The sequence below is a fragment of the Symphalangus syndactylus genome, chromosome 9, assembly GCF_028878055.3.
Source record: "Symphalangus syndactylus isolate Jambi chromosome 9, NHGRI_mSymSyn1-v2.1_pri, whole genome shotgun sequence".
NCBI lineage: Eukaryota > Metazoa > Chordata > Mammalia > Primates > Hylobatidae > Symphalangus > Symphalangus syndactylus.
In genome coordinates this window covers 84,191,776-84,212,999 of record NC_072431.2, presented here as the reverse complement: position 1 = coordinate 84,212,999, position 21,224 = coordinate 84,191,776, and the positions used below count along the sequence as shown (strand labels likewise).

The window sequence follows — 21,224 nt, the reverse complement described above, 5'->3', positions numbered from 1 at the left end:
TCTGGGCTGTTAGGGGTTGCTCCCTCTGCTTTCCAAGCTTTGACTTGAGTGTGATTAATCCAGCAGTTGATTCCTGCAATTTTACCACTGAGGGGGTGGAGAGGAGAAGAGTGTAAAGTCCCTCCCAATTGGGGCCTAGAGATGGGGAAAGTGAGGGAAGAGCATTCACCAGTACTAAGTTTTCTGGGTTAAATAAAGGTGGTCCTATTTTCTGGGGTTGAGCTTTTGTTGGCTGTGTTAATTCTTGTTGAAAGTGAGCCAGCAAGTTATATGTTTAACTAATTCAGAAGTTTCTTGGTTTAGTAAAAGGTTATTGGTGAGGAAAGGCCACCCATACATAATTTCTAATGGGCTTAAAACTAACTTTGAACAGGTGTTCCTTATCCTTAGTGAAGCTATAGGAAGAAGGGTAATCCAAGGTAGGTGAGTTACTTTGGAACATTTTCTGAGGTGTCTTTTGATAATATCATTTGTTTTCTCTGCCTTTCCTCAAGATTGTGGTTTCCAGGGACAATGAAGATGGTACTGTACGCCTAGCACTTTTGAGACCCCCTGTGTAATAGCCACTTTAAATGAGAGGCCATTGTCACATTGTAGATAATTGGGGAGTCCAAAACAAGGAATTATTTCATTAATTATTACTTTTATTACCCCAGAGATCTTTTCTGTCTGGCATGGAACTGCCTCTACCCAGTTAGTGAAGGTATCTACCCATACTAAAAGATATCGGATGCCCTTTACTTTTGGCATATGAGTGAAGTCCATTTGCCAGTCTCCCATTGTATAACTTCCTATCTTTGAGCTCATGGGGGGAGGAGCTGCCTGTTAAAGGGATTATTCTTAAGACAGATTTCATACTCATTGACAACCTGTTTGACATTTTTTAGCGTATTTTCCTTTGAGAACAATTTCTTGGTGCATTGATGTCTTATCCTTTCCTAGGTGAAAGGCTTGGTGAAGGAGCTTAAGAATCTTCCATTAACAGGAGGCTTGAAAGAGGTTTGCTGTCCTCTGATTGTAACCATCCCAAGGGCTGAAAAATGTATCCTCAAGAGGTGGTCCATTCTGCAGGGGAATGCTAAGGCTTTATTTTTCTTATGGAGCCCTCCCAGATTAGAGGGGCTTAAAATGTTGTTGGGACTTTGGGGCCTTCTTGTGGCTGACTTAGCCATCTGGTCTGCTTCTATCCCCCTTGGATGTCCCCTGCAATGTATTACTGCCACTTCCTGTGGGAGGAAAACAGAGAATAATAGCCTGTTGATTTTCTGATGATATTTGATGGGAGACCCATTAGCAGTTAGGAAATCACTTTCCTTCCAGATAGAGGCATAGGCATTGAGAAATAGGAAGGCATACTTGGAATCCATATAAATGTTGGCTACTTTTTCTCTTGCTCAATTCAAGTGATTCTCAAGTGATTAGCTCAGCTAGTTGAGCTGAAGCATACTCTCAATAATGTTATTTACAGTGACTACTGTATATCCTGCTTCATGGATTTCCTGTTCTACAAAAGAGCTCATATTTGTAAAGAAAGTCCAGTCTGGGGTTTCCAGGGGAGTTTGGGGTCCTTCCTGGCTGCATAGCCACTATCTGTTCCACAGCTATGTTCGGGTTCTCCAGCTTTCTCCTGGAAGAAAGTGGCTGGGTTCAGGCAGGGACACGGTTTTAACTGAACTACTGATCCTTCTAACACCCAACGTTGATATTTGAGGAGGCAATTATCTGTTAGCCAGAGACTTCCCTTAGAGGATAACAGAGGATAACAGTCCTACCACATTATGTGGTGTATATACAGTTAAATGTTCTCCATGGTTAAATTAGTGGCTTGTGGCTGCATCAAGTCTACTGCTGCAACTGCTTGGAGGAAAGCTGGCCATCCTTTAGCCACCGAGTTGAATTCCTCTCTTATGTAACCAACTGATTGTTGAGTTGTATCTTGAGCCTGGGTTAAAACTCTCAAGGCTATTTTTTTTCCTTTCCAAGACTTAAAAAATAAATAGCTTCCCTATGGGAAGACTGAGGGCTGGTGCTTTAAGTAAGGCTTGTTTTAGCTGGTTAAAGGCTTTTGGAACCTCAAATTTCCAGATCAAGAAATAAGTTTTAGCTGCCCAAGTGTCTTTTATAAGGTGATATACGGGAAGTGCTATCTCACCATACCCAGGTATCCATGACCTGCAGAAACTTGTAATGCCCAATAATCCTCTTAGCTCTTTGAGGATTTGGGGAAGGGGAAGGGGGAAATGGGCTTAATCCTCTCCTCACCTAATGCTCTGGTCCCTACTGACAAGACTAGACCTAGGTACTTTAATGAAGTCTGACAGAGCCGAGCCTTAGACTTTGAAATCTTATATCCTTTGTTAGGTAGGAAATTAAGAAGAGCCTTAATGCCTTCCCAAGAGGCTTTCTCAGTTAAGGCACAGAGAAGGATGTCATCTACATGTTGTAAAATTTCAGCCTGAGGGTGAGAGACATCAAATCGATTTTTTGACAGGGCACGTGTGAACAGGTGGCAGCTGTCTCAGAAGCCCTGAAGCAGTACTGTCCAGGTTAATTGGATGGTCTGATTGGAGGTATCTTCAAATACAAACAAATATTGGGAGTCAGGGTGCAGTGGTATACAGGAAAAGGCATCCTTCATGTCCAACATGGTGAACTATTTGGTTCCCTCAGGTATTTGAGTTAGCAGGGTATAGAGATTGGGAACTATTAGATGAATTGAAACCACAGCTTCATTAATGAGGCAGAGGTCTTGAACCTCCAGTCCCTATTGGGTTCTTGCACCCCTAATATTAGGGTGTTACAGGGGCTGTTGCATGGTCTAAAGAGGCCTTGTGTTCTTCAGTTATTAATAATAGCTTCTAGCCCTTTTCTAGATTCTGGTTTTAGGGGATATTGCTTCTGGTTAGGGAAGAAGATAGGATCCTTAATGTGGATTTGGACGGGTACAGCAGTTATAGCTCGGCCAATTCTTCCTTGGGTTGTCCAAACCTCTGGATTAATGTTGGTTTCCACTAGGGGGAGGCAAAGGGTTTGTTCTGTATCTGTAAGGATAATGGCTCCCATATGGGCTAGAATATCTCCACCTAGTAAATGAGTAGGACTTTCAGGTATGATTAAAAAGATGAGTAAACAGTAGGTCTCCACAGCTACAACTGAGGGATTGAGGGAAACATTGGGTTAAAGTCTTTCCTGAGACATCCATGACAGTTGTACTATGCAAGGAGAGAAAGCCTAGATTGGAGAAGAGTACAGAGAGACCAGATCCAGTGTCCAGTAGGAAGTCTATTTTCCTCCCTTCAAACTCCAGAATCACTCAGGCTCCTTGATAGTGATGGCAGTCTGAGCCATTGGAGCCGGGGAATTGAGCCCTGGGACCCATCAGTCCTGCTGGAGCATGTGGGAGACTGGTCTTGGACCCATTGGGCCTATGCCTCTGGGGGCACTCTGCCATCCAGTGGTCACCACCACAGGCAGGACAGGGTCGAGGTAACTTTCTTTTGGTGCCTTGGCTGTCCTTTTTAAATTGTCCTGGCTTGCTGCAATGGTAGCAGTTAGCAGGTACATCTCAAAGATTCTGGATTTTATTGACCTGCAGTGTGGCCACCAGAGCCACTGCCATTTTCTTGTGTTTCCTTTTCTTTTTCTGGTCCCTATTGTAAAAGGCTGAGGTTTTCTAAGGTGCTATCTGGTTCTATGCCCTCTTTCTGTAACTTCCTTATAATAACAGGGGCTGCCTGAATTATAAACTTGTCCTTTAAAATTAGCTGTCCCTCAATTGAGTCAGGAGATAGAGAGGTGTGTTTTACTAAATCTCTTAGCCTTTCCAAAATGGTGGAGGAACTTGCATCTAGTTTTTGATTTATCATGAAAAGTGTAGAGTAATTGAATGGTCTGACTGTGGTCCTCCATAAGCTCTCTAATATGCACTTTTAAAAACGTTTTCATTTCCATTCATCTAAGGGATCACTGGGGTCCCAACTAGGGCTTACAAGGGGCACTGCCTCTCTTCCTATAGGGTATTGGAATTATGGTTCATTCTCATTTTATTTTCTTCATGATTGGTTATAGGAGACATGTTGGTCATCCTCGAATTTTTCTGCTGCCTACAGAGCTGCTTGATTTTTGGCAGCAGTTAGGGTCTGATTTAGGAGCAACATAACATCTCTCCATGTAAGGTAAAACACTTGGGTCAGCTTTTGGAAAGCCTCTATATATTGATTGGGGTCATCAGAGAAGTTGCCTAGGTCCCCCGTTATCTGTCTAAGGTCCTGCAAGGAAAAAGTAACCTGGACCCCAGTGGCACTAGGCCATCAGTATTTCCTTTAGGGGTAATAGTGAAGTCAAAGATTTTGGGGGTTGTAAAACTGGAGGAACCGGTGATGTGGCTAAAGAGGGTCCTGGATAGAGAGGACAGGAAAGGCTGGGGAATCAAAGAGCTTAATATTAGCCTTCCCCAGGGGGTTGTTTCTCTGATTTTGGGGAATTGTCTACTGTGGGTTTGCCTTATATAACAGCTAAGAGGGCCGGGCCAATTTTACAACCTTGGCAAATATCTGGATTATCTCCCAGGGCAATGAAGGCTTGCACATAAGGAACCTCTGACCATTTGACCTGTCTGCAGGAAATATCTAGTTGTTATAGAGTATTGAAATTCACACTTCTCTGAGGATGCCAGGCCTCCCCATCCTGCAGTTGGTAAGTCAGCCATGCCTGAGTGTGAAAGAATATGACGTACTTTTTCTTCAGAATCTGAGGGTCAAAGGAGTTCCAGTTTTTCAGAATGCACTTGAGAGGAGTGCAGACTGAAAATGATTTTGTTACCCATCTAGAAAGAGAATGGAGAAAAGGCATCCCTTTGTCTCCTTCCTCCTCTTGGAGCAACCCAGGGTGGAGAGAAAACAAAAAGGGCATCCCCCTTTTCCTCCTTCCCTCTCTGTATTCTCTGGGTCCCAGCAACTGCCATAGGTGCTGTCCACGGATGCAAGCATGACCTTCACCCATGGATCCAGAGGAGCTAGTTGGCAGTAGTCAAGCTTACCTAGTCATACTTACCTGTGCGATGCTCTTGCTCTCAATTGGGGATTCCCTATTGGTCTCCTAGACCAATTGATCCAAAAGGCTCTCAAGGTACCACAGGGGCCCAGGAGAGATTGTACAGTACTTGGATTTGGGCAAGGCCATTTAATGGGGGGATATATTAATTCTGTCCTTACCTTCTCTAGCTATGGCCCTGGCAAAGCATTGGATTTCCAGATAGTGGGACTGATTGATTTCTAAACGTAAAACCCTTTTTCTTTAAATATCAATGTAGCTGGATGCAGAACAAATGTCTCAAAATAACATATGGCTTGAATGGCTCTCCTCCCTTTGCCAGGGACAGTACTGAGACTAGAATCTGTCTTGCCAGGATGGCTTCTTCTGGCTATTGAAAATGGAGTTCTTCTGTCTACAAATAGGGAATAGGTCCTGATTGCTGATAAAGGGATGTAGGAGGGAAAGAAAGTGGGGAATTAAAGGTTATGGCTAAAGGCTTATAGGGCCCACCACAGAGAAAAATCCCATTTCACTAGGTGGAGTGGTAGGACTTTAAGCATGAGGTAAAAATCACGGCTCCAAATTCTTTCCAGGCAGAGGTTAGAAAGAGAGTTTTGGGGATTGGGAGTAGTGGATAATACCTGTAATCCTAACACTTTGGGAGGCCAAGGCAGGCAGGTTGCCTGAGCTCAGGAGTTCAAGACCACCCTGAGCCACATGGCGAAACCCTATCTCTACTAAAATACAAAAAATTAGCCGGGCATGGTGGTGGGAACCTGTAGTTCCAGCTACTCAGGGGGCTGAGGCTCGAGAACTGCTTGATCCCTGGAGGTAGAGGTTGCAGTAAGCCAAGATCATGCCACTGCACTCCAGCCTGGGTAACAGAGTGAGACTCTGTCTCCATTAAAAAAAGAGAAAGAAAGGAAGAAAGAAAGAATGAAAGAAAGAGAGAGAGAAAGGGATGGACGTTTGGGGCTTAATAGGCTATCCTCCTAGTATGCCACCCAACAGAAGAAAATTAACTTGTCTCATGATGAACTGTCCAGATTCATTGAGCATTGCTGAGTTTTATATGGAAAAAAAAATGGAGCGAAGAGTATTCACTTCTACTTGGGGTAAAATATCCTCCTATACAGTGCCATGAATGTCTCTCACTGGGGGGACAAAAAGGCTCTTACTTGGTGAAAATTTAAACTGAAATCTTGAAGTCCTCATGTTTCTAGGAAATTACAAAAACAGCAATTCTTTGAGTTACATTCCTGATTACTAAAGCAGTTTCTCACTTTACCCAAAAAGATTATATGCCCAGGTTGTGAAAATACCTACAACATGGCATACAACAAAGGGATAAGAGACATGGTTGCCACAGGGGAAAGAAAGGAAGGAAATATGAAAGACTGGGAGTCCTGGTGCCGACCCCTTGACAGGTGGTCAATAGCCAAAGTTAGTCCAGGGTACTTCAGGTAACACTGAAGGTTTCTAGCCTCAGCCAGAAACCTTCAGTTGCCCCAGGACCTCCTTCCAGTCCCATGTGATGGCTGGGTCCACCATGATATGAAACTAGATTGTAACAGCCAACATTTCCAACACCCGAGGGCAATGGGGGATTGACAAACTCCTCTCCAGCAAGCCTGTCTCCTGACTCTCATAAGGCTGGCAGCTGTGGTTCCCACTTTTGGACTGACAGGGACCTAGTGTATTGTTTGATCTAGAGAAAGCAAATTGAGGACAAGAAGCTTCAAAAATTAAAGCAAAGTGTTGGAGATCTGCTCTTACTCACCTCTCCAATGGTCCCAGATGTGGCAGTCTCATTGTCTGAGGTATTACCCAGAGTTCTTTGTCTCATGACCAAGAAAATTAAGGAGTGCAGACAGCAAGGGTGAGGGTGGAGCAAAAGTTTAATGAGTGAAAGAAGAAAGCTCTTCACTGTGGAGAGATGGCCCGAAAGAGGATTGCCATTTTACAGTTGAATACAAAGGCTTTTACGAACAAGCTAGTGGGGCAGGGTGTTTCATTGGCATAAGGCACACACCCAGAAAAAATAGTTAAGGCTGGGTGTCTTATTTGCATAAGACATACATTTTTGGCAGCTCCACTTTGTTCCTCTAGCGTGCATACAGGCCCTTAGCCTGAGTCACTCCATATTGTTTTATTTCCCTTACTGAGCATGTTTTGGGAGATGGAATTTTCCCTCGAGGACATGTCTGATTCTGTGTGATGCTTCTTAACTGTGCAGCTGCAGACATGTCTTATGCAAGCACCCTGTGTAAGTTATTTTATCTCAGTACATCCGAAACAGAAAAAGAATGTACTCACTGAAGCCCACTGAATGTATATGAGACTTGCCAGTTGCAAAAGACAAAGATGTTTTGTATTGGATCTTGCTTCCTTATCTGTGCTAGCAGCTTGAGTTTTCAGGCTGCTCTTTTGTTGGAAAGACTTCTACTGGGGACCTTGCTCTAACTATCCACCTAGCTGTCCTTACTTTTTGTTAGCAAAAGCCAACCAGACCTGCACATCTGAATTGAATATTCAGCTGTTGTTCCCTCTCTATCATCACCTAACTCAGGATCCAACTGCCCACTTGAATGCTTGTTTCACCATTTCCAGTTCTATCACCAGCCCCTTTACTGGAGGAAATGGTATATAAATACCAGGTCCTCAGCCTGACTCCACCACCTCTCCCAAAACTCCCCTGGCCTCACCAAGGTTTGTCATTTCTTTTAAAGGCTGCAGCATCCTGTGAAGCCTCCTGGGGCACCATCATCACCTAGCAGTTGCCCGGTGTAGAACTGTTTCTATTTGGAAACTGCACAATCCTCTCCTTCTCTATCATTCTCTAACTAGATTCAGCCACCAAAGGATATAGACAGAAAAGCAGGAAAGGAGCCTTTATCATGGTGGATATGAGGTATTGGAAATTTATTAGCCCCAAAAGATGTCATAGCCTGAACATCTATAAGATTTCACACTTTCCATGATTTGTTATACTCTTCAGTAAAATAAAACAGGTCTTGGTGTGGTAAAATGGCATAATCTTTTGGGATGGATGTGCCCTGGGTGCCTGCCTCTGTTTCAGTTCCTCATATATTAATTAATGCCATCTACTAGGGTCTTCAAATCTAAACATACATGGGCCACAGTAATTCTTTTTGTGACCATAAAAGGAAGAGGACAGATATTTATGATATTGAAAACTAGAGTGAATCCATAATTTGTTCTAAGTTTGGAGAAAGGTTAGTCACCATCCAGACATAGGGAAATAAATGTTTGAGCCTGGGATTAATGATGTATATTTTATGTAACATGTTACCTTGACTTATTATATTTACACTCCTGTGAGAGGCAGATAAATTCTTTCCCTGTTTTTAACATTTACAAATGGCATGTCAATATTTTAAAATATTGTAATAAAGTATGCAAAGCATAAAACTTACCATTTTAACCATTATTAAGTATACAGTGGCATTAATTACATTCACATTGTTGTGCAAATGTCACCACCAACCATCTCCAGAATTTTTTCATTTTTACAAACTGAAACTCTGTAGTTTATTTATTATTTAAACAATAATTCCCTATTTTGTTCTCCCCATTGGCCCCTGGCAGCCACTATTCTGCTTTTCATCTCTGTGAATTTAACTACTCTAAGTACCTCCTATGGGTGGAATCATACAGTATTTTTTGTGACCAATTTCATTTAGCATAATGTCCTCAAGTTTCATCCATGTGGTAACATGTATCAGAATTTCATTCCTTTTTAAGGCTGAATAGTATTCCACTACATGTACATACCACATTTTGCTTACTCATTTACTTACCAATGGTCCACTTTTTGCCTATTATGAATAATGCTACAATAAACATTGGTGTGCAAGTATCTCTTTTCATCTCTGCTTTCAGTTCCTTTGGGTATGTGCCTGGAAGTGAAATTGCTGGATCATATGGTAGTTCTATTTTCAATTTTGAGGGATCACCTAACTATTTTTTACTGTGTTTGTATTATTTTTACATTTCCACCAGCAATGCACAAAGGTTTCAATTTCTCCGCATGCTCATCAACATCTGTTATTTTCTTCTTCTTTTTTTAATAATAACCATTCTAATGAGTACAAAGTGGCATCTGATTGTGGTGTGATTTGCATTCTCATAATGATTAGTGAGATTCAGTGTCTTTCTACATGCTTATTGACTATCTTTATATCTTTGAAGAATTGTCTTAATGCCTTTGCTCATTTTTGAATAAGGTTGTTTTTTTGTTGTCAAACTATAGGAGTTATTTGTATATTTTGGATATTAATCCCTTACCAGATATGACTTCCAAATATATTCTGTCATTCTGTGAGTTGCTTCTTACTCTGATGATAGTGTCATAGTTTTGAATTTTGATGGTCTGCTTTATCTTTTTTTCCTTTTGTTGTATGTGCTTTAGGTGTCCTATCCAAGAGATAATTGCAAAATTTAATGTCATGAAACTTTTCCCCTTTAAGATTTTTTGTTTTAGCTCCTACATTTTTTTCTTTGATCAATTTTGAGTTAATTTTCATATATGGAATAAGGTAGGGATCCAACTTAATTTTTTTTAAATCATGCCCATCTTTGGAATTAAGATAGCATGGTTTTAACTTCAGTGTTATTATCACCCTCATTTTTCTAATTTTTATTTTTATTTTAAGTTGTGGGATACATGTGCAGGACTTGCAGGTTTGTTTCATAGGTAACAACTTGTGGCATGTGGTTTGCTGCACCTATAAAGTCATCACCTAGGTATTAAGCCCAGCATGCATTAGCTATTTTTTCTAATGCTCACCCTCCCTCCACCCCACTCCACCCTCTGACAGGCCCCAGTGTGTGTTGTTCCTCTCCCTGTGTCCGTGTGTTCCAATTGTTCAGCTCCCACTTATAAATGAGAACATGTGGTATTTGGTTTTCTGTTCCTCTGTTAGTTTGCTGAGGATAATGGCTTCCAGCTCCATCCATGTCCCTGTAAAGGACATGATTTCACTCCTTTTTATGGCTGCGTAGTATTCCATGGTGTATATGTATCATATTTTATCTTGCTGAAATAAGGCAGGCAGACATGATTAGAGAAAAAAAGAAGGAAAAGGAATGAACAAAACTTCTGAGAACTATGGGATTATGGAATTTTCCTCATTTTATTCATAGGGACACAGAGACTTGGAGTAGCAAATGCCTCATCTGCCAACTAGATAGTGACAATGACGATGCAAACACAGTTCTCTTTATACCAACCTCAGGCCCAGAAATAGTCCCCATATATGTAACAGAATTAAGAGAGTTCAGGCCAAAGGTAATTAATCTGTGTTTGTTATATTCATATTATAAAGTATATTCATGTAATAGGATTATTCCTGTAATATATGTAATACTCATCACTTGTCTGTATTTAAATTTTAATATTCATAACCAAACAGGGTCATTAAAGCAAAATTAACTTCTGGATTTGTCAATAACTTTTAACATTTGCTATCCTTTGTTTGCTAGAGTACATATAAACTAGGATAAAGATAATTAGGGAGAAATCATCACTGATAGGAATATCTTGGGAGGTTGGTAAGTCACCTGTTCTGGCACTCATAGTTGCTTACTGCATAGAGCTCTTTATTGTTGGCAAAGCATGTGCATCTTCCATGTCATTCCTTCGATTAATATTTATTTATTGAGTGAGGACTGTTTATCAGTGGGTACTCTGGGCACTAGGTTGAGGGAGACCACATTTCTGAACTTGAGAACTCAAAATTTCTAATTGGAATTATTTCTACACTGGTGTCTGGTAGCACCAATGGATGCAGGATGTGGGGAAGCATTGAGGAGCTCACCCAACTCACATCTTAGGGATAAGAATCAGAGAACACTTCGTAGAGAAGGTGTCAGCCCAGTGAGACTGTTAAGGATGAATAAGGGATAAGGAGACTATTTATTGTATAGCATTTATGTGGGCTAGAGACTTTTAAAGATTATAAGCTAATGTCCTTCTTACAGTAAACCTTTAGAGTAGGTTCTCTTATTTTAATTTTACAAATGAGGATACTGACTCAGGTAAGATGACACAGCACGGAAGATGTGCAGTCAGGTTGAAGAGAAAGACATACCAGGTAGGTGAACAGTTTGGGTTTGACTGGGGACCAGGGAGGCATGAGTCTGTCTGAGGAACATGGAGAATAAGTTTCTTTTTGTCAGAGAAAATAGGGATGTGAGTTGGCTATGCAAGTGGGGTGACAAGCTGATTTTAGGAATTTGGACCTTTTGTTTTAGGCAGGGGATATTTAAGGCTCAGTGGATGTCTGTCAGGGGCATGAAGCTCCTGAGAAGTGCTTGCAAAATACTGGTTATATATCCTGGTGTGCATTTCCTTGGTTAAAAAAATCATAGCTTTTATGAGATTCTTAGCAGATTACAAGATTAACAGACCCAGTGCATGATGGAAAATCACAAAAGACCCTTAATCAAGGGAACAGCCTTAAACAGATTTCACTGGTGGCCACACCGAGCAAAGAGGTCAAGGCAGGGTGGGGGGTGTTGCTATTGTTGTGTGATAACAGGCTGATCCCCTGGGTCCAGCCACCCTCCTTACAGGTTGACCCCCTTGGTGGACACGATGTTCCATGCAGGAGCACATTGGTATTGTAATTCAACCTAATGCCCTTCACATGGACCCAGGGCCCAGAAAAGTGGTAGCTGCTTAAGTGCAGTTCATTGAATGAAATGAAAAATGTGTCTGTGATGGTTGGATACTCAAATGAAGGTAAATATAAAGAAATAAAACAAGTAGCAAGTCAGGAACTGAATAAATTTAAATAAAGGCAAACTAACCAAAAAAAGCAAGTGGAGGATGGACCTCAAGGTCACTAGAAGCCAGCAATATTTGTTTCCTAGTCACAGCTTTTCTCAAGTTGAACACATAATGGCAGTTCAAATAGTCCAAGTGTGAAGGGCAAAATATGAAATACTTGCATCGGATTAACAGAGAAGAAAGAATGTGGAATTTGATGGCAACAGCCCTGGAGTCCAGCTCACTGTCTCGTGTTTGCTGTTGGAGGGCCCGCTGCATGTCTCAGGGACTCAGGTGTCCTTCAAGAAAATCCCGGAAAACAATCCCAACCTACTTACAAGGTGACTATCTCTCTGGATAAAAGGAGACACGAGTGCAAACAGGAATTATTAACTGGAAAGCTTTTATAAATGTGATGGTGAAATAATTAAAGTAAATATGAATGACACATATTACTATCCAAATATGAAAATGTTTTATTAGTAATACAAACACTTCTAAAATGGGTTTGCCGTGTGGCACTCAAAACAAACGTTTTTCTTGAACTAGTAGACCAGGAAGTAGGGAGAATGTTGCCTTGAGTACACCTAAAAGAAATAGGGTAGTGATAAACTAATAATAATAAAGTGTGACTGAAAAGAATTGTCTGTTGGGTCATCAAAAAAGAACATTTTGTTTTCCTTTAATTAGCTCTTGTCACTTTTTCTCCTGTCAAGAAAAATGCGGTGCAGACATACATCTTTTGGGACGATCTCAAATTCATTCTGCTGCTGGGCATTGTTTGCAGGGAAAAAAATTAACTTTTCAGATGTTACATATGAAATAAATAAAAGATCGTGTTCTACACTTATATTCTAGTTTCTGCTGGGAATCACTGCAGACTGTTTACATGGGTTGGGATGAATTTGCAAACACAGAAATAGGATGGATCTTATTCCCGTTTTGGAGGATTGAGGACCTGATAGGACACCACTTGGAAGCAAATCATAGTTTTATTTCTTTAGTGTAAAGGAAATTTGAGGTCCTGGGATAAAGTGGGTGCCCAACAAATACTTAACTTCTTTTAATAATTTAGTTAAGTTGTTAGTACAAACAGGGAATGATATAATGATCAGAGGTTAAATAAATTTCTGAGCACCTCCTCTAACATAAATCTCATTTCAGATTCAGTAAACACTTATCAAACATCCACTTGTGCTGACAGTATGTTAAGAGTGAGGTGTATAAAACAGTGTCACCTCCGGTGAGGGGCTTGCAGGCAGATTAGCAGGAGAAATAGATAGAGAAGCTTAGATCATACCAACTAAGTGCAAAGTAGGTTCTGACCAGTGTTCAGAAAAAGCACAGAAGAGGATGAATCCTGGTTTTTCTTGGAGTTTGATGCATGGTGTTTTAATTATACCCAGGATTTATTTACAACAGACACAGACACAGAAATGACTGTCATAATGGAAGAAGTTTAAGCTCACAGTTCCCTGGAAGCAGGAGGCATGACATACCACAAGAGGCTTAGGATGAGCTAGTTTGAGTAATTTCAGCAGGGTCTGGAGTGTTGACTGGGGCTTTTGTCTGTCACTTGGCCCTGGGGTAACTAAGAAAGGCCAATAGCAGCCCTGAGTGGAAGAGCCTTATAAAGGAGGTGGGGATGGGGTAGCGGAGATGGAAAGGTATGGCCCAGAAAAGCTGGAGCTTTTAGGAAGGAAGAAGGAAGGAAGGATATTGCAACATTTGCAAGGACTTTGAGGCTTCAGTGGGGTCTGTAGAGAACAGATGGGCAGGGGACCTCAGGTCTGGTGGGTATGAGGAACAGGAAGAGAAGAGGAAAGTCACTCCCGCCCACCTGCTCTAGTTTCCTACCAGAGTAGTCTATTTTCTCTCGCCAGCTTATCTCATGAAACAGCTCTTGATACTTCCAAAATATGGAATCGGGAAAATCTGCCACTGAAAGAGAAGAGTTAAAGAATAAAAATAGGATAACTTAAAATGAGAGCTTACAGAATGGGGACAGAGAAACCTGACTTGAAACCCACCTATATCATGTCATTGACTGACAGTTACTTATTCTCAATTATCTAAGCCTCAGTTTCCTCATCTATAAAACAGAGATAATCACAACACACGTGCTTTGAAAGAAATAAATGAGTTAAGTCATGTTCACTCCCTGTGGCCATTCACTAGAAGTCACTGTATGCTCTCTTGTGGTTAGCCACATGTGGACCCAGCAGGGCATTTAAAAGCATTTCACTGGACAGCATGTGACTCACTTTGACCTGAGCTTTCTGCAAGGCCATGTGTGCATGAACTAATAATGGCAAAAAGAAAGTAATCACTGAAGCCAGTGCCAACAGAGACCAGTAAGTCATGACCCAGTTATGTACACTAGGCATTAAGGGTTATTTTTCATATGAAAGTTCCAAAATATTTCCCCATATATAACAAGTCATTCTCTCAAAATACTCTACAAGGGAGGTATAATATCACCTGTTTAACAATGAGGAAAAAGATGCCAAAAGTAACTAAGTGTGTCAAATTCTCAAAATCAACTCATCGGTGATACCTACCTGAATCCAGGACGCTAATTTGAAGTCTGACACATCCCCCCAACCCTTAGTCACTGTATGAAAGATGGGAACAAGTGTGCAATTTGCTTTGCAAAGAAAGGGGAGAGAGGAAGGGCAGGGGTGGTTCCATGTTGTATCAGTTTGAGAGGTGCTGGCTCCTGCAATACCATGTCCTCCTTCTGAGATGCCTATGACCAGTACCACAGTAAAAACTGACAAGACTTTCCCAGAAGGAAGTCACCTTAACTTTGATCTAGCATTTCCTAAGATTGTTATTCTACTGAAGTTACATCTTAAATAACATGTTAATGACTGCCCTTGGGAAATGCTGATAAGTTGTGTTGTCATGTCATTACAGTTCCTTTGTTTTAAAAAAGTTATATTTGAACCCCTTTTCTACATCATCATTATTATTATTATTATTGTTGAGACAGAGTCTCACTCTGTCGCCCAGGCTAGAGTGCAGCGGCACAATCTCGGTTCGGCGCAACCTTTGCCTTTCGGGTTCAAGCAATTCTCCTGTCTCAGCCTCCTGCGTAGCTGGGATTACAGGTGTCCATCGCCACTCCCGGCTAATTTTTTTTTTTTTTTTTTTTTAGTAGAGATGGGGTTTCACCATGTTGGCCAGGCTGGTCTTGAACTCATGACCTCAGGTGATCTGCCCACCTTGGCCTCCCAAAATGCTGGGATTACAGGCTTGAGCCACTGTGCCCAGCCACAGATTTTTATTATTATGTTTTATTTCCTACATTTCAACAAATGGATTCTCTTTCCATTCAAAGTTTTGTTTTACTGTTCAATGAAATGGACACTTAAGTGAGAAATTTCCTCCTAGACTCACTGAATTAGAATAGCAAGGATTTCTTGTGGATGCTGTATTACTTGAAATCTGCAAATGATATTTTTATGCAGAAAGAAAAGAAACTGTTAAAACCTATCTCAAAAAAGCAACAATGCCTAACAAAGATAAAATACAAAAGTTTAAATAATTGTATAGTTAAAGAAAGATTCTTATTAGATTCAACATGAATATCTGTTTTGGTTACCTTTCTTCAGCAAGACTATTTTCCCAAATTCAGCTTCTGTGCTTGGATTCTCACACTCAAATCCCACTCAGCAGTGTGGGCCTAACTGGACACAATTTACATGGCCATTTTCCATTAATTATTTAATTAATTAGCCACATATAATATGAAATATGTTTTAAAAGGCAGAAAACTATAAATATTAAATTTATTTATTTAAATGCAACACTTAGCCTCAGTAACCAACTTAACCTCTTGCTACATTTGGACTTTGGAATCGCTATAGGCTGAAGTATTACCATCATCATTAGATATTTTAGCCAAAGTTAATACCAGGGTCACCATAACCATCCAATTAGAAGTAACATATCCCAGTCCAACTGTAGAAAAGCTATTTCTTACAGTACTATCACCAAGTCATAAGGGATGTCCCAATCTAAATTTTATATGAACCCCAAACCCTGTGAGGGTTTTTCACAATTTAACTTCAAGAAGCCAGTTCCCCCTCTGCTTCACATATCACTAAACGAAAGGAATTTTCTTGGAAACTTTATCCAACATATCCTGGTTGTTAGTATTATGTTTGAGTTTCTATTAAAATCTGAGCATTTGGGGCATTATGTTCTAAAACTCTGGATTTTATTGAATCCTTTGCCTGTTTTAGTGGCTTCCTCTGACACTTCTCCAGCTGGTGAAGTGGCCCACTGCCTCTACCTTGCCAGGTGGGGTGGAAGTCAAGATTCTCCACCTGGGTCTATTTACACTGAGTGTGGGGAGAGACTCCTAGTTTTTCTGGGTAGAGGTGGGGGTTCGTAAAATCCATGAGGCCTCTGCTATTACCTGGGCAGGAGAAGTGGTTCTGCCTTTTAGTGCTTCCCTAGAGGCCTTCACAGACACCCGGTGAGGGGTCTTGGCTTCCTTACTGCTGGGCAGAGGTGAAAGTTCTGACATTTCTCTGGTGGAGCAGGAGGACAGCCTAGTAGTGGTGGAAGCCCTGCCCCACATCTGCTCCACATGTGCGTGGTTTCTGTTACACTGGGGAAGAGGGGTGGCATCCACTAGGTGAGGATATGAGTCTCAGGTCCCTATTCTGCATTCCCTAACACCTCCTCAGCTGCAGGTTGGGGTTGGGACACTTCCCTGCAGCCTATTGTTCTGGCCAGTGCAGGGTGGAAGTCTGGGGTCCCTGCCTGGCTTTTCCTGGCCTGGGTGGGGGTGGGGCCACAGTTTTTCTCTGGTATTTGGCTGGAGTGGGGACATTATTGTTTAAAAGTTTCCTGTGTTGCTAGGCTGCCCCTTTCTTGGTGCTTTCGCTAGACACAGCGAGCTTTTTCTTGGGGGATTGCATTTATTTATTCATTTTGTCTGTGCCTGTTGGCCTTTCCTCATTGCTCACTTCTTGAGATCCAAGTCTGTAACATGTGAGGTAAAAAGAAAAAACCAGGGCGCTCACCACCACACCGGGCCTTGAGTCTGAAGGTCCCTCGCTGGGCTGCCTTCTCTCTGCCTGCCAGTGTCTTTTTATGTTGGTTCATAAGAGACATTGGCAGGCAGAGAGGCATTATGTGTAATGCCCAAAAGTTTTTGTGGGAAGAATTGGGAAGTACTTGTGCTCCTCTTTCTCAGTTCAAACCCTTGACCACTGCTTATTGGTAACTTACTTCTCTGCCATCTGGAATCCCCAGAAAAAGATAAATCCCACTCACTGCTCTTCCACATAGGAGCTCTCCATATTTGAGAAGAGCAGGGTTACCCTTTGAGATTCCTCTCTCCAGGCTGCTGCCCGTGTCCTGGGGAAGCACGACCTCTTACCCAAGCACAAAAGCCTAGTGTGGCCTAATCAGGTGAAATAGTTCACAGGGTCCTCTTGGTTGCAGGTCTCCAATTGTTACAGGTGATATCTACTATCTAATTATCAATTGAATCAGACTGAGCTTGTAAATAACCAATAAATAGCTGGAGGTCTTATTCCTACGAATGTCTAAGCTTTTCTAAATCCCTGTTCTTGTAGGGTTTGGGGCAGAAATTTCCTGCCTCTATGATGTTTCACTTTGTTTGATTTGGGTCATTGTGTCATCAATTGTGTCCCCATTGTGAGCACCTGGGCTGTCTCCTGCTGGAGACTTGCAATCCACTGCCATTTCTGTCCTTTAAAGAAGAGGAACTCATAAAGGAAAGGCTACTCTAACCAGCCCTTTAATGAAATGTTTGTGAATTATTATATATGATTCTTATTAACAGTAGTACAGTATTTGTTCATATCCTTTGCCCACTTTTTGATGGGGTTGTTTTCTTCTTGCAAATTTGTTTAAGTTCTTTGTAGATTCTGGATATTAGCCCTTTGTCAGATGGACACATTGCAAAAACCTTCTCCCATTCTGCAAGTTGCCTATTCACTCTGATGATAGTTTCTTTTACTGTGCAGAAGCTCTTTAGTTTAACTAGATCCCATTTGTCAATTTTGGTTTTTGTTGCCATTGCTTTTGGTGTTTTAGTCATGAAGTCTTTGCCCATGTCTGTGTCCTCAATGGCATTGCCCAGGTTTTCTTCTAAGATTTTTATGATTTTAGGCCTTACATTTAAGTCTTTAATCAATCTTGACTTGATTTTTGTATACAGTGTAAGGAATGGGTCTAGTTTCAGTTTTCTGCATATAAAGAAGACATTTATGCAGCCAACAGACATATGAAAAAATGCTCATCATCACTGGTCATTAGAGAAATGCAAATCAAAACCACAATGAGATACCATCTCATGCCAGTTAGAATGGCAATCATTAAAAAGTCAGGAAACAACAGATGCTGGAGAGGATGTGGAGAAATAGGAACACTTTTACACTGTTGGTGCAAGTATAAATTAGTTCAACCATTGTGGAAGAGAGTGTGGCAATTCCTCAAGGATCTAGAACTAGAAATACCATTTAACTCAGCAATCTCATTACTGGGTATATACCCAAAGGATTATAAATCATTCTATTATAAAGACACACACACACGTATGTTTATTGTGGCACTATTCACAATAGCAAAGACTTGGAACCAACCCAAATGTCCATCAATTATAGACTGGATAACAAAAATGTGGCACATATTCACCATGTAATACTATGCAGCCATAAAAAAGGATGAGTTCATGTCCTTTGCAGGGACATGGATGAAGCTGAAAACCATCATTCTCAGCAAACTATCAGAAAAACAGAAAACCAAGCACAGCATGTTCTCACTCATAAGTGGGAGTTGAACAATGAGAACACACGGACACAGGGAGGGGAACATCACACACCAGGGTTTGTTGGGGGGTGGGGGCTAGGGGAGGCATAGCATTAGGAGAAATACCTAATGCAGTTGACGGGTCAATGGGTGCAGCAAACTACCATGGCACATGTATACCTATGTAACAAAACTGCACATTCTGCACATGTACCCCAGAACTTAAAGTATAATAAATAATAAAGAAAGTACAGTAATGATGAAAGAATTCTACTTTCTTCCATAAAAGTAGAAAGAAATCTTTTCATTCTAAAGCTTAAATTTCTCCAATTTAAATTGAGTTCATATTTAATGATTGTAATATAAAATCCAAACTTAAAACTGAGTTTTCCTATTTGCTGTACTAAAAAAAGTTTCATTAAATTTCTGTACTAATTAGTGGTAACTTGTATAACTTGTGACTGCTTTTACATTTACAAAATAACACCACATCTATTATCTAGAGCTTTCCTCAGTGTATTTGAATTCTCCCATTCATATGTGTTTAATTTGCATGTAACCTATGAGACACAAAACTACTATCTATTAGGGATAAGTAAAGAAAGGAAAATGTTTCTTAAATATATTTGCTTATAAGCCTTTGATGACAAGCAGATGACACCTGCAAAATCTGGAAGACAAATATGGAACAAAGTTGTGAATCTAGGAGTTTCCCAAAGACACTAGCAAATTGCCTACCAAGATGTCAGCAGCAGGCAGTACTTAGGTCAAATTAACATAGGCCACAATTTGTGCCAGGACTCTTCAGGCTCAAACTCTAATTTTCTCTGTGTGCTGAAGCACGTGTGCAGCTCAGAGATGGACTCACTTTAACAAAGACCTCATAGAGCCTGGCGGGTTTTGACTACCACCTGCGGATGGCTCTCAAAGTTCAATAACTACTTTCCAACTCTCTTCAAAGAACTAATCCTCCAGGGCTATTTGTGTGTGGTCAGTCTGCTTCAGAGTCCCATGGGCTCCTTGGAATTGCTTTGTCCAAAGTAGAAGTTGTTCTTTCTCTCTCAACTCTTGTCTTCTCCTGTACACACAGTCTTCCTGGGAGAGCACCATTTGCTCACTCCCTCCCACCAGCTCCCTGGGGACCTTGCCTGACTACTCCCTCTCTCTCTTACTAAGTTTGTCCGTTATGCCTTCTAATAGTTCTCCAATATTCCATCTCATATTCATTCTTCTATGATTAACCTTGTTTAAAATGTTGTCATAATTTCTGTGACCACAACATAAATCTTCCAAATAGATCCTATCCTCCAAGTCTCCTTGCTCTATCCCTGAGTTGTCCAATACGCTAGCCAGTGGCCGCATGTTGCTATCGACTGAGCACTTGAAATGTGACTGGTGTAACCAGTTATCTAAAGTTTTAGTAGTATTTAATTTCATCAAATCAAGAAAATATAGATACTGGATTCAGTTGTTAGAAAACTTAAGAATCTCTGGTTGAGCATGGTGGCTCACGCCTGTAATCTCAGCAGTTTGGGAAGCTGAGGCAGTTGGATTGCTTGAGCTCAGGAGTTTGAGACCAGCCTGGGCAACATGGTGAAACCCTGTCTCAATCAAAAACACAGAAAATTACCTGGGCATGGTGGCATGTGCCTGTGGTCACAGCTACTCAGGAGGCTGAGGTGGAAGGATGACTTGAGCCCAGGAGGTGGCAGTTGCAGTGAGCCAAGATCACACTACCTCACTCCAGCATGGGCAACAGAGCCAGACTCCATCTCAAAACAGAAAAACAAAAAAACAAAAGAGAGAGAAAAAAACCCTTTCAGAATCTCTGAAAAACTCCGGCCTGTGAATGTACTCTTCAACTTTAAATTTAATGAAATCTAAATACAGATCTAGTAATTGTGATGAGTTTAGCATCTGTAAATAAAAATATGCTTTATGTGTAAAATACATGCAAGGTTTCAAACACCGAGTACAAGAAGATTAAGTATAAACTATCATTAATAAATTTGTATACTGATGACATTTTAAATGACAAAAGTTTGGATGTATTGTGTTAAATAAATTACATTATCAAATTTATTTCACTTGTTTCTTGTGGCTATTAAAGAATTTTAAGGCCAGGCGCGGTGGTTCACGCTTGTAATCCCAGCACTTTGGGAGGCCGAGGCAGGCGCATCACGAGGTCAGGAGATCGAGACCACGGTGAAACCCGGTCTCTACTAAAAATACAAAAAAATGAGCCAGGTGTGGTGGTGGGCGCCTGTAGTCCCAGCCTCTCGGAGAGGCTGAGGCAGGAGAATGGTGTGAACCCGGGAGGCAGAGCTTGCAGTGAGCCAAGATTGTGCCACTGCACTCCAGCCTGGGCGACAGAGTGAGACTCCACCTCAAAAAAAAAAAAAAAAAAAAGAATTTTAAAATTGCCTTTGTGGATCACACAACATTTCTATTGTTTGTTTCAACCAATCCTCCCACCATGTTCCACCTCTCAATCCATTGGTTGTCTCTCAATCCATATTCCACCTGCTACCAGCAAGTGAAGTGCTCTGTTGGCTCTTCACTTCTTCCTTCCTGACATCTGCCTGTGGAATACAGCCCAGTG

General features: G+C 41.1%; 1 long non-coding RNA gene across 1 annotated transcript; it reads right to left on the bottom strand.

Annotated features, from left to right (window-relative positions):
- Nucleotides 1-1,159: 1,159 nt before the first annotated feature.
- Nucleotides 1,160-17,266, bottom strand: LOC129490567 (uncharacterized). The gene is made up of 4 exons (XR_008660290.2): nt 17,226-17,266; nt 13,668-13,768; nt 9,343-9,471; nt 1,160-1,226 (listed from the first exon to the last, which is right to left on the bottom strand). It is a non-coding gene; the product is annotated as an uncharacterized lncRNA (long non-coding RNA).
- Between the last annotated feature and the right edge of the window lie 3,958 nt (nt 17,267-21,224).